The sequence below is a fragment of the Dermacentor silvarum genome, chromosome 7 (assembly GCF_013339745.2).
Source record: "Dermacentor silvarum isolate Dsil-2018 chromosome 7, BIME_Dsil_1.4, whole genome shotgun sequence".
Lineage (NCBI taxonomy): Eukaryota > Metazoa > Arthropoda > Arachnida > Ixodida > Ixodidae > Dermacentor > Dermacentor silvarum.
Window position 1 is genome coordinate 187,280,345 of NC_051160.1, and position 13,367 is coordinate 187,293,711.

Genomic DNA, 13,367 nt, shown 5'->3' on the forward strand with positions numbered 1-13,367 from the left:
ATTGATTGAGCACATTGTTGCTGACTAAATGAATGATTTCTTAAACGCGCGTAACATTTTATCTCCTTTCCAACATGGCTTCAGGAAGGGGCTCTCTACAGCCACCCAATTAAACACAGTCATTCACTCGTTTGCTTCTGTACTTGACAGAGCTGGTCAAGTAGATGTGATATTTTTGGATTTTCAAAAAGCCTTTGATGTAGTTCCTCATGACAAATTAATTTCTAAATTACAATTCCTTGGTCTTGCTGGCTTTATCCTGTCCTGGGTTACTGCTTATTTAATGCGTCGAAAACAATACGTACTGATTGATGGGCAGCAGTCCAATTCTCTTTCAGTAACTTCTGGCGTGCTTCAAGGCAACGTTCTTGGCCCACTACTATTTCTTATTTATTGTAACGACATAGTTGATGTAATAGATGCACGTGTCAATATTCGTCTGTTCGCTGACGACTGTATCATTTTTAACGATATTAATACAATTAATGATCAACTATCTCTTCCTTTCGCCTTAAACAACATTCTTGAGTGGAGCAACAAATGGGGAATGAAACTTAACTCTGATAAATCTGTGCTTCTACGTATAACAAACAAAAAACTACCCCTGAAGTTGTCTTATTCTATTGGCCAAGATCCCTTGGCCGAAGTGAGCGAGTACAAGAATCTTGGAATAACAATTACTAACAACCGAAATTGAAATAGCCACATTGCTGCTACCGCCTCTTCTGCTTTTAGAAAACTATGTCTACTTCGCCATAAGCTTAAACATGCATCCCATGAAGTGAAATCATTAGCTTATACCACTTTCATTAGACCTAAATTGGAATATTTTTGCGTTCTTTGGGAGCCGTTCTCAAAAATCAACATTAACGCCATTGAAAGGATACAGAGAAGAGCCATATGTTTTATTTTTTCCAAATATGGCCGAGAAGAGTCTGTAACAGAATTATTGCGGACAAATGGTTATCACACCCTTCAAACGAGGCGAGAAATTACACGCCTGAAGTTCCTTTACTCCTTCAAAAACCGTAAATTTTCTTTAGATCCTAGTCCATAGATAACTCTTTCTGCATCGAGGAAAACCCGCCATTCCCACCTCCTCACTCTCTCCCCTTACGTTGCCAGGACAAACCTCTTTAAGTTTTCCTTCTTTCCTCGAACTATCGAAGAATGGAACCTCATCCCCTTCCATCATCTGAACTCCCGTGAAACAATTCAAACTCATATTATTAGTATTTCCTAAGTATCATTGCTGTTTTGTGCTATTTTATTTCCTTTCCTAAGTTTTATATCTTGTAATTCTGCCTTTTTGTACGAGTATTTTTTGTGTTACCTTGCCACTCCTGCTTGGGCCACACGGCCTGCAGTATGATGTAAGTAAATAAATAAATAAATAAATAAATAACTAAATAAAATAAATAAGCTGTTGATTTATAAATTTTGACACCATAGAAACGTGTTCATTTGTTCATCACATGTCCTAACGCCGCGCTAGTGACAATGCGATAATCGCAAGACCTGCACCCATACACGTTATCCCAGATAATGGTGACTTCGAAATTGCGTTATGCTCATTATGAATATGGTAATTTAATGGCGTTCTAAATCATCCGTAAGTGTTTTGAAGATGAATAAAATAACAGACAGGATGATCATATTTAAGTGTTTTAGAACTTTTAAGAATAGACTGTTCCAGATAGCATAATCCTGGTCCTTCGACTGGATTATTCAAAGAGGTGGACGTTATTTGCACGAGAAATTTACACATATAGTCAACGAAGTACCAGAAATTCACTGATTGACTTCGCAATTAATTACTTTACAGAAAATATTGCAATTTACGAATTACAGCCTATGAGTTTGCAAGGCGCATCCACTTGCAATAATTTAAAGAATCAGCCCGTTTCGAAATATGCTCCATCAAACGCGATCTAAAAATGAGCAACTTTGAATGCGGCGTTCCACAGAACAATTTTCAACTCAAGCTAAGAAACGTGCACGTCTTTTGCGGGAAAAGTGCCAACAAGAGCACCATCCATCCATCCTGCCGGCCCTCCGTCATTACATAGGTGCCGAGGGGATGCAGCCATATAGGAAGACGAAACTGCCGAATGATATTAGGATGCGACTGTAGGGACAGCCGATACATTGGTTTTAGATTAAGAATGCAGTAACACTTCACTGCCGAATGAATCCGCAACGGCTAACTATAAATCTGCTTCGGAAGCACTAAAAATGTTGATAACTCACTATTGTGTGTTTTCAACATTAGGAATTTCGTATATTTTTATTCTGCAAGGCCTTAATCACACAAAGGAGGTATTTCGTTGCCGTATGCACCCCACGTAAACGCCTCTCTGGTAATCAAAAGGCCTTTGGAGTTCATATGAGGGCTATAAGGTAGCATTTGATTTAAAACACCACATTGTGCGTGCATAACGCTATTGCCAGTAGTGAAAGGCAGAATTCCTGCAGTCGCTCTGCTGGAGAGCTGATTCATCAGAGCGTGATCGTCCATCCTCATGGCTTCGTTGTTTTCTGCAACCTAATGCCGTGCGTGTGGCTCACGTCTCTGAAGACCTCTTTCCACACTAAGAGCCTGAGCTGTGCGTTTGGCGTCCACACCTTGGCAGATCACCGAGTGCACAATCGAAAATGTGCCTTGGGCGTCCTTATAGTGCTTTCTTCTTAAAAATAAAAAAAAATCCGATAGAGACTGCTGACGGTGTTAGTTTTTAACCTCGTCTCTTGTAGCCCATTGTTTTCCTTATGGCGTGAAGACTGTTCGCTCGAACATATCTTGCCTGCGTGTGCGCGCGCATGTAAGTGCACGCGTTTTAACATCTGGAACAGCAGTGCTGTTCGGTATACAACAAGGAGCTGCTGTGTTTTGTCACTAGATAAACCATTGTCTGTTGACAACCAACGAAGGCTGAGATAAAAGCATGTACTGGACCTTTATACATAGGATTTTTTTTTGAGTGCATTGTAAAAAGCGGGCACGTCAGTTCATTTAACTACATGAAATAGTGATGAAGCAGTGTTCCGTTCATGCACAAGCAATAAGAACTACTTTGCCCGCAGTGGCTTAGTTAGTGTGCTTCAAGCCATTCTCCAAAACAGCAATGAATCGAAAGTGCCGATACTTATACATACTTTATGTGGTATTGTTGTTGGCTCTATTGCTAATCGCAAATGTTCTATGTCAAGCCGGAGGTCGTGTTCCCAAAAAGAAGGCAAGTATGCAAGATGACTCTCTCTATGAGTAAGCAACACTAAGAGAATCGTGTCGTAGGCCATGCGTTTTATTGTGAGCAAATCGTTGATTAAAAACTGTCTAGAGCGATAGCTTATTTATTGATTTTCTAGTTTCCCCTTGCACGTGTTTAATATCAGCGACAATATGTTTCAAATTCTGCTGATCGGTGACTCCTCCCACAATTTCAATCACTCATTCTTTCTAGGACATATTTAACCTCTTGTTCAAATGTTCAGATCCTGAAAGATTTAAATAGTGAATTCATTTACAAACTATTACTAAAAACACTTGCAATTCTGATTAGTGCTATTAGAAGGTGCACTCTTTACTTTCTCTTAGTGTGTAAAACAAGGTGTAGATATGCGTATATGTGCCCGTAAATAATATAAATTTTAAGCACTACACAAAAACGTTAGTGCATTACATCAAATCATTCCACGAAATGTCTGACCACACAGCCGATATGCTTTTAAACCTAAAGTAGACTTACACTAAACTACGAATGTATCTGGCTGATGTTACACACCTTGATGTGCTTTTTACATACAACTGTTGACAACTAATAACACGTAAATTTGTGTAAAAGGTGCCGAAAACGTGTAAACTGCATTTCTAGGAAACATTCACTTGAACTAAAATAAAAAAAAATATACGCACAGTAGCGTTTGCATTTTTTAAATCTGGGCTTCACGCTTTATTAGGTGTTATAAAGCACCTCTTATAAATTGGCAGAATTCGGCTGTCTTGCGCTCGATGCAGTACTTAAAGGCTAGTTTTAGCGCTTGTGTGTTCCTAAACTGTAGGAGTGCAGTAACCAGCCAGAAAATTGGGCCCGTATTCACAAAAATAAACGCAATCATGCTTCTTTATTGACCAGCCTTCTGGCGCTTACCAGTTGCGACACCCACCGATAGGTCGACGGTTTTACTGACGGTATGCTTGATAGCCGCGCGCGCAATTCTCTTGACTGAGTGCCTTCCACAGAAAGCGAAATTGAAGGAAATTCCTTTCGTGGTCAAAGACGCTCTTTTATATAAAAAAAAATGTCATGGTGCTGGCGCATTCATTTGGTGTAAAGTTCAGCACAAATGGCGTACCCTCCAAAAATAAAAGTTCCTGTAACGGCCGTCAACAGAATAAAATGCATGCGGATCCAATCTCCGTAGAAATCAGTTTGTGCGAAGGTTTCATTTTTGTTGGAGGAACGCTTTTCCTCTTTAGCACTCACCTGGAACTATACAGCCCGTAAACAAGCTGGGCACATTTTCACCGTGAAATACCTCGCTCAACATGAATTGGCGATGCTCGAACATTTGCATCTCACGTATGGCAGCGGCGGAATGGCAGTGATAAAATGACCGCGGCGGCATGACTTAGGCCGCCAAACCATGACGCCATAGCAATGACCCAATAATAAGGACACCATTACAATGCAATTATAACAATCACGTAACGGCACCCTCCACATAACTAACGAGTTACGACGCTTGAATAGCGATGGTGCAACAAACGGGACGGCATGACCACAGCTGCATGACGCCGACAGAAAGACAATTATATCACTAAAATGGAAATATTACTGCGGTTTCACAATAACCACGTGATACTGGAATGATGACGACGGAACGGTTTGATGTTGGAAGTTTGGAGCTTATTACGATTTTGACAATACAAGATTACCATGGCGCCAGAGCAAACGGCGAGACTATGCCTATGCACGCCTGTCTAGGGTCGTGGCGCCACGAGCACAGCAGACAACAGTGCAAAAAATATCTACACATATATACACATAATAGACACACACACACACACACACACACACACACACATATATATATATATATATATATATACGAATGATACAATTATACGTACAATAAATCAATACAACACAATAAGTATAACTACTGCAAATGAAGAAATCAACATAGGTATAGAAAGATGCAGAATGGCCAAAGCCAAATGGAAGCAAAAAGTCTTGCAACACATGACAAGATATCAGTTGAAAAGGAGGATAATGAATGAGAAAACAGGAGTCAATTGTCGAGAAAAGACAGTTTACATTTCTTTCTGAGTATGGAAATGGTTGAAAAATCTTGCGTAATATCAAATAAACCATGCTCAATATTACGTAAATGAGGAATCTGCCACCTTAAAAGCTGATTGCCGTAGTTTGTTCTCGTTTTTACCTTAATAAAGTTCGTAACTTTTAAGGAATAATTAGTTGCGGTATTAGTGTATCCAGAAAAAGGTTTTCACGATTACTTATGAACTCTAAAAATGTGGTTGATCCCTCTTATATAGGAATCGGTATAGAACACGAAAGTGAAACGTGTCTTCACAGAAGTAGTGTAATGTTTATTGCACATTGATATATAATGCCTATTGGTGTTTTGTGGCTAAAGCGCCCTTAGGCGTTGATGCACCCACGCTGACGCCTGGTGGCACGTCTCCTCCATCACGACTACCAACGTCGATGACCATGAGCAACCGTCGTGCATATGGAAGCTGCACTACGCTGCACACGCTAGCACAACGCGAAAGACGAAGCACGTAACTGACACACTAATACAACGCGCAAGACAAAGCACGTAACTGAATCGTCACCGAGTCAAATCAGCGCGTACAGCGCGTCGTAATTGCAGCCTCCGCGATCAACTTCAGAAACATTTTCAGAGCTAATTGCGGAGGCCACGCTCCGCTGTGCTGAGTACGGTGAACGCCACCTAAGTGGCGTTGGTAGTGCTTCTTGATGCCAGCGTCCCTTCGAATGCTGGCATCGAGGCGTCGTAGTGCTGAGACCACCGAAGCGTTCACTGTCGGTGCGCGTTAGTGTCATAATGCAGTACTTCTCTTTTCTGCTCGTAGGCGGCGGCACCACCCCGAGCAAGAGCGCGGGTACACGGAGGAGTGTTAGATTATAAGGCGCGTCTGTGTAGCTCTCTGCAAATGCGTTTGTGGCGCAATGGGTTAAACGCTCGGCGATCTATCGTCGCGGACCGAGAGGTCGTGGGTTCGATTTCCAAATTTTGCATGTTTGTGGAACTTTTTCTTCTGGTTTCTTTCTTTGTATTATGTTCGTGTACATTGTAAGAACGTCACATCCGTGACGGAAATACGTCAGTGAAGTCTTGGTGGACCCCGGCATAAAACACTTTCGTGTTAAAATGCTTTTTTGGATAACTATTGTTTATATAGACTACTGGCATTCAAAATATTGTCCTGGGGAAAGTACTCAGAGGTGTGTTCGCACATCGGTTGGTTATAAATTATACGAACACACCTTTTCTGCATTCGGAATAAAGTTTCCATGTTAGCTTTAGGAGTGACGCCCCAGATAAGTAGACAATAGTGCAATCTAGAATAAATAGCAGAAAAGTAGAGCTGACGCTTCAATTTTGAAGGTAACATCGTGCGATGCTTATTCATCATACCGATTATTTGTGCTATGCTACGTTTAATATACCTCACGTGATGCGTCAACCGTAGATTTTCATGGAAGAGTACATACAAGAACTTACACTGGGAAACCCTCTCAATTGGTTGCGATTGAAATATTAAAGAAGATTCGAGCTTAACTGGCTTGTTAATAGGAGTAAAAACTATATGCTTTGTTTTTTTTACCATTTAGGCTCAGTTGATTAGCTGATAACCACATTGAAAGGGAATTTAACCAGCTGTTCATAAGAGGAATTAGAATAGAGATGTTGTCAGAGGAGAAAAAAAAAAAACGTTTGTATCTTCGGCATATAATACAATATCGGGTGTTTCAGGTATTGCCTCGATATCATTGATATAAAGCAGGAACATCGTAAAACCTAAAATAGAACCCTGCGGGACGGCCCTACCTAATATCTGCTAAATCGGATTTTATGCTGTTGATTTCCACAAATTGGGAGTGGTGTGGTAGAGAGTTACGCAGTAAATCTAGCGAAGTGCCTCTGATTCCATTAAAGGGTAATTTAGAAAAAAAGAATGTCAAGAATAATTGAATGAAATGCTTTATTAAAGTCCAAAATTGTGCCTATTGTGTATTGTTGGTTTTCTATATTGGCAACCATTTTATCACGTAACTTCAGTACCATTATGATGGTGTCACGATGATAGCATATTGATTATGGCACGACTACTATGTAATGATGGCCACACCTCGACGACAGCGTGGCGACGAAGAAAGGACGAGGATATTATAATGAAAATCATGACCGAAGACGACGGAACAATGACAATGGCATAGCAGCGACAAGATTTCTTAAGGCGGTGGTCCCACTCCGGCGGCACGAGCTCCCCGTTTTCAGTACTTTTGGAGTAACCGTGGCGGCTCTTTTACTTAGGATATAAAACCAGAATTCTAAATATTGCTTATTTTCGGCCGCATTATTAGGAAAACTAATAAAGTTACATGAATGAAATTTTGCGATTACAATATTTGGCAATTTTCAAAAAAAAATTATAGCAAAAGTAAAAATTCAAAATTAATTTTCTACGTCTAGGAACTAGATAAATATGTCCTAAAGCTACAGAGCAAGCCGCAATGCAGTAAGTGCGGTAGTTTCTTCTAAATATGGTCACAACTGAGACACAGTTCGCAAAAACCATGTATCTCATGCTTGTTCTTGAACATTTATTTCTAAATCACACCAATCAATTTCTTTATATTATATACAGTGGGAATCGACAAGAATTAAGCTTTTTATGGTTTATACGACAACTTCATATCTTAAGTAGAAGAGCCGCCACGGTTGCTCCAAAAGTACTGAAAACGGGGGGCTCGTGCTGCCGGAGTGGGACCGCCACCTTAAGGGCAAGATATAGTCCGGCGTAACGCGCGCGCGCGGCCACACGTGGTGCGGTTAAGCAACGCCGGCGAAAAGTGCACAATCTACAGTCCGGCGTCACGGCGTAGCCGGTGTGCCCAGCTGCGTCTGGCCTAAAACCCCTATATATAAAAAGTAGCGACACTCTCCTGCTCCGCCTTCCCTCCTCCTCGTTTCTCCTCTCTTTCGCTCCTTTTTCGACCGTTGCGCCGCCTACACCGCTTGAAACACGTGCACTTGTTTATCTTTCACCGCTGATCAGATTCGACGATTGCCGACTGTGTTCGTCGCTATCGTCGTGCTCCTCGCCAGTCGGTAGACGCTTCTCGAGCGAAAATGGCGATGGAGCGTGATCGTAAACAAACCCACCCAGCGCCCGGCGGCGCGACGGTCCACGTGATGCCATTAGGCCAATACCGACGCGGCGTCGGCCTCGGACAGGGTGTGCGAGGAGGTGGCGGCATTCTTCAAAGCGTGACGCTACATTTTATATATAGGGGTTTTAGTCTGGCCCGCTCAGCGCCGCCGGCGCGGAGATAGAACATGTTCTATTTCACGCGGCTGCCGCTAGACCAGAATGCACTGCGCGCTGTAGGGCCCAGGCGCGGATCCAGGGGGGATGTCCGGATGTCCTGACCCCCCCCCCCCCCCTCAGATTTCTGCATCGCCCCCTCGCTGACAAGGGGATGGCCCTGTCGCAAAAAAATATGGCCACCAGCATTTTTCAAAATTATTTTTCGCGAGTACCAGTGGTAACAGCCACGTAGAAGTAAAGCTAGCTCGCTCACAAGCTTAGTTGTATTCCGTAGGGGTGTGGTGTCGCGAGGTTGCCGTAGTTATTTTTTCTCATGCACACCTTGGACCTCCTGGCGCCGGCCGTGCCTTACTCGTACCGTCGGTGGCGTCGAATGAACGAGGGGACGTCCCTTTTGCCAAGCATGCCGATGTCTGCGCGAGCGCCTTCGCGCCTGATCAACTTAGTTCCCCCTCGGGGTGTCATCGGTTGCCTCATTGGCTGTCATCGGTTCCGCGACCAACCTGCTTAATGAAAGAGATCTCTCGCTGAAGTGTTCATATATAAACAATAACAACTAACAGCTAAACTAAGGACTACGCATAGGCGACTTTTTTTTAACTGTAGCACCAATTGTGATCACAGTTACACGTTGACAATATCCAGTACGAGCACAGTACCGTTCGTATGCTACAAGTTTTTCATTGTAATTTCGCAGTTGTCGTACATTAAGCATAGGAGGCTCAAAGCCGCCGGATCCGTTTATCTGAGTGGCCGTGCTCGCGGAGCGGGGCGAAACCTCGAGCAGCGCCTGCGAAATGGGGGAGCGTGACGTCAGCGGCCAACGCCAGCGCGCGGGCATAGGATGGCGTCGCGTGATTAGAGAAACGGGAGCAGATGCGCGCCTTGTGTAAAAGGATGACGTCGCGTGGGAAACAAAACATGAAGACGCTGGCTCGCCCTCTCGGCTACTACACCACATCGTTCTTCTTGTAGGTGGCGTCGTGAGCCTTCATACGCGGTGATTCGCATATCGTAAACAACCAGCGTAGTGGTTGCCGCGTTGGAGCTCCAAAGCAAACGAAGGTGTCTCAGCCGAACGCCAAGAATCTCCTTAAGGAAAACAAGGTGTCCCAACAGAACTCCGAAGATGGACCCGTGCTTACACGTTTATAACGAAACTGCGACAGATGATCCCAAATTTTATTTTAAGAAACAATACAGGCTAGATATACCGGGTGTTCAAAATTAAGCTTTATGGTTTTCTTAAAATGAGGCACTGGGAGGCACGTGAAAACCACCTGCGCAAATAAGTTATGTGGCCAGGGGGACACAAAGTGAGATGATAATTATCGCTAGTCAGCAGCCGAATTGACTAAAATTGAATAATTAACTTTTTATTGACTGCAGTAAGTGTGTATGTTTGTATTCAAAAGTTAGAGGCAGTCGTGTTTCTACACAGTTTCACTTCGAAGAATCCTTCTTTACTCGCGGACAACTTTCTGTGGCAATGAAGGGAAAGCTACGGAGGCAAAGCGCTCACAAGTGAGGGTGCTTCTGAAAAGAGTCCCGCGTTTTAATCCACGTTGGTTTATGTTGGCGAAGAGTAAACATAAACAGCTTATTAGCAACAGTTAAATAAGACAGAACACACCACTGAGTGTAAAAGTTTACTCATTTTGCGGCTGTTCCCTTCCGCGTCTGGGCAAACGCGAAATCGTCGCACGTGGAAGTTGCGTCGATTCAGCGTCTGTTCCGAGCAACCAAAAGCACTGTGAAACGCTGCCGGACTACTTGGCGCGGTAACACATGTGCAGCATCCACGCGCCCGTAGCTTGCCCTTCACTGCCACAGAAAGTTGTCCGTGAGTATAGCGTGTCTATGCTCCGAGATATCCAACTACAAATTGTAATTGTCGTTTGCATGATTACGCATGCAAGAGAGTGAGGATCGGCGCAAAGCTCCTCCCTGATGTGCCGCGGCTGTTGGGTACGGCGCTTAGTCTGACAACGCGGCGGAGGCATTGGCAAGATAATAACTGTCCCCCTTCCCCTCACGGCTGGCGAAAAAAAAAATCGAAGAACCCGTAACCGCTGTCGTAACACGCGACCGCGCAGCCTGTAAAAATGGCGGCAGCTGCCATGCCGAGATAATGGCGCGCGCAGAGAAGCCGGAGGGCAGTGCGCGTGCGTAATGGTGACTAGACGACCGGGCATGGTCCTTGCTTGGGCTACGCAAATAAAGTGACTGCTGATTTCTAAGTATTGTAAGTTTTATTGAAATCAAAAGCAACAACGGTACCATCAACAGCAGAAACCTTTTTAGCTATGCTAACGAATATTTCATACTGCCGCTTTAAATTTGGTGTTGTCATGCACAAATTTCATGACAACAATTCACCCATCAAGATGTCAATGCCCTAAAAATCTTCAAAATGCCTCCCTTCCACAGCAATGCAAAGCATAAACCGCTCTCGCGTCAACTCGATAACTCTGCGCAGTACAATTGAAATTTGGAGTGGGATATCTCGGAGCACGAACACGGCTAGAATAATTCTCCCGACTGATGCTGTGTAGACACACGACTGCCTCTAAGTTTTCAATACAAACATAACCACTTACTGCAGTCGTCAAAAATTCTTGTTCAATTTTAGTTAATTGGGCTGCTCACAGCGATAATTATCTCACTTTGTGCCCCCTGGCCACATAACTTATTTGCACAGGTGGTCTTCGCGTGCCTCCCAGTGCCTAATTTTAAGAAAAGCATCAAGCTTAGTTTTGAACACCCTGTATTATCAGGCACAGGCGCCAAGCGCATGGCTGTATTGGGTAATGTCATTTTCCTATAAGCTCGGAGAAACCGATACCTGGCTTCGCTATAGGGCTTCTTCATCTTTCTGGGGTTTTACGTGCCAAAACCAGTTCTGAATATGAGGCACGCCGTAATGGAAGGATCCGAATTAATTTTGACCACCTGGGGTTCTATAACGTGCCCTACAACGCAAGCACACGGGCGTTTTTTGCATTTTGCCTCTATCGAAATGCGGCCGCCGCGGCCGCGATTCGATCCCACGATCTCGTGCTCAGCTGCGCAACGCCTGAGCTGACTGAGCCACCACGGCGGGCTACAGGTGTTGTTCTAGCCGTATGAAACGCGGGTTTATCGTGAGCAGAAACGGTGAATTTCGGTAAATGAGAAGCTACTATCATCATCATCATCATCATCATCATCATCATCACCGACAAAAGCTGACCCCCCCCTCAGAAAAAATCTGGATCCGCCCCTGCTGTAGGGGCAGTGGGCAGAAAGCAAAATGGCGGCTTGCGGCGCTCGTAGTGAAAGCGCGGCTGTGGCTTTCTCAACGTCCGTGGACGATGACAACGCAAGTGAGGATGTATGCACAAGTTTCGCTTCCGATTTTGACGTAGCCGACGCACTAGCACTAGGACGGCGATCTTCTCTGGCTGTCACGACAAGTTAACGCCATGCCGTGAAGGCAGTCAAACAGGACACGGAGCGAGACCTGTGTATAAGTTTTTTTTTTTTTGTGTTTGCGTATGTAAAAAATCACGACGTGCTTTCTTGTCTAACTTATGTGTATATTTTATGCATGGCTGGCCCCTAGGCAACTATGTATGTTGGTTATGTGAAATAAAGTGTCTTCTCTTGTCAAAACAAAAAAAAAGCGCGCAACTGGGATGGTGCGGGCACATTTAGAGTGTACTAGAATATGGTCGAGTGGGACGAGTGGCAGGGGCGGAGCATGCTTTGCAGTGAGGCGCCCGACGTGAAAAAATACTGTGGCGGCGCTGCGATCGAAGTGGATTGGGCCGCATCAAGGTCGCGCCGTTGGAAACTACAGCTCGGCAGGGTCATTCGTACTACTTCGCGCGCTGATATTTGCGTTCAGACCGCTCAAATGGTGTTCATAATTGCATACGATATGTATTTATGCCTTAAGAATTCCTTGCTTTCTCTTCTTTATTTTGTTTTATTTTTGAATGCCGCTCGGTGATTGCGCGTGCAGTGCGGCCGCAGTGTCGGCTTTCATTCTACTACGTTATTGTACGGTTCCCTTTGGAGAACAAATATTTTTCTCGTTCTATAAGCAGCATGTATCTCTCGTGTGTATTGTTGCGCATATAGTTTTCCGAAATCGAAAAACACTCGTATACTTCTGTTTAGGTGCGCGTTAAAGAAGTCTGGGTGGCGAAAACTAAACCTCACAATCATATCGTCGTTTTGCCACGTAGACTCAAGAATTTATTTAAATTAAAAAGAGAGACAAAAGCATGTGGCTGCGTTCTCCGGCTTTTTTCTAGGGGTGTAAACAAAATAGTTGTAAATTATTCTCGAGTCTCATTTCCTAGAAAGACATGTTACGACATCTTATATTTCATACATAAATGTAATGCCGTTCCCAAATGTATGACCGCTCAACTCAGCAGCTTGTATATTATAAACGGCTGCTTTCAATTATCCGGTGCACTACCACAACGACTATAATGAAACATTTAAAGGAACGGCATACCTCAGATACACGGAGAGATATGTCCAGATATGTTGCGTTCGCTTAAGAAGTGTGGTACCACATGGGGCACCCAGTTTTAATGGGTTGCAAACATGGTGAGACATGTCAAAGAAAGTTTTCCTTGCCAGAATAAAGTTAGCAGATTTACAAGGGGCGTTTATATTGAATGACAGCTAGTAACTAGTTAAGCAGGACTTATTAACACCCGTGCGTTGATTCTCTCCGGACGACGCTCTACTGACGATC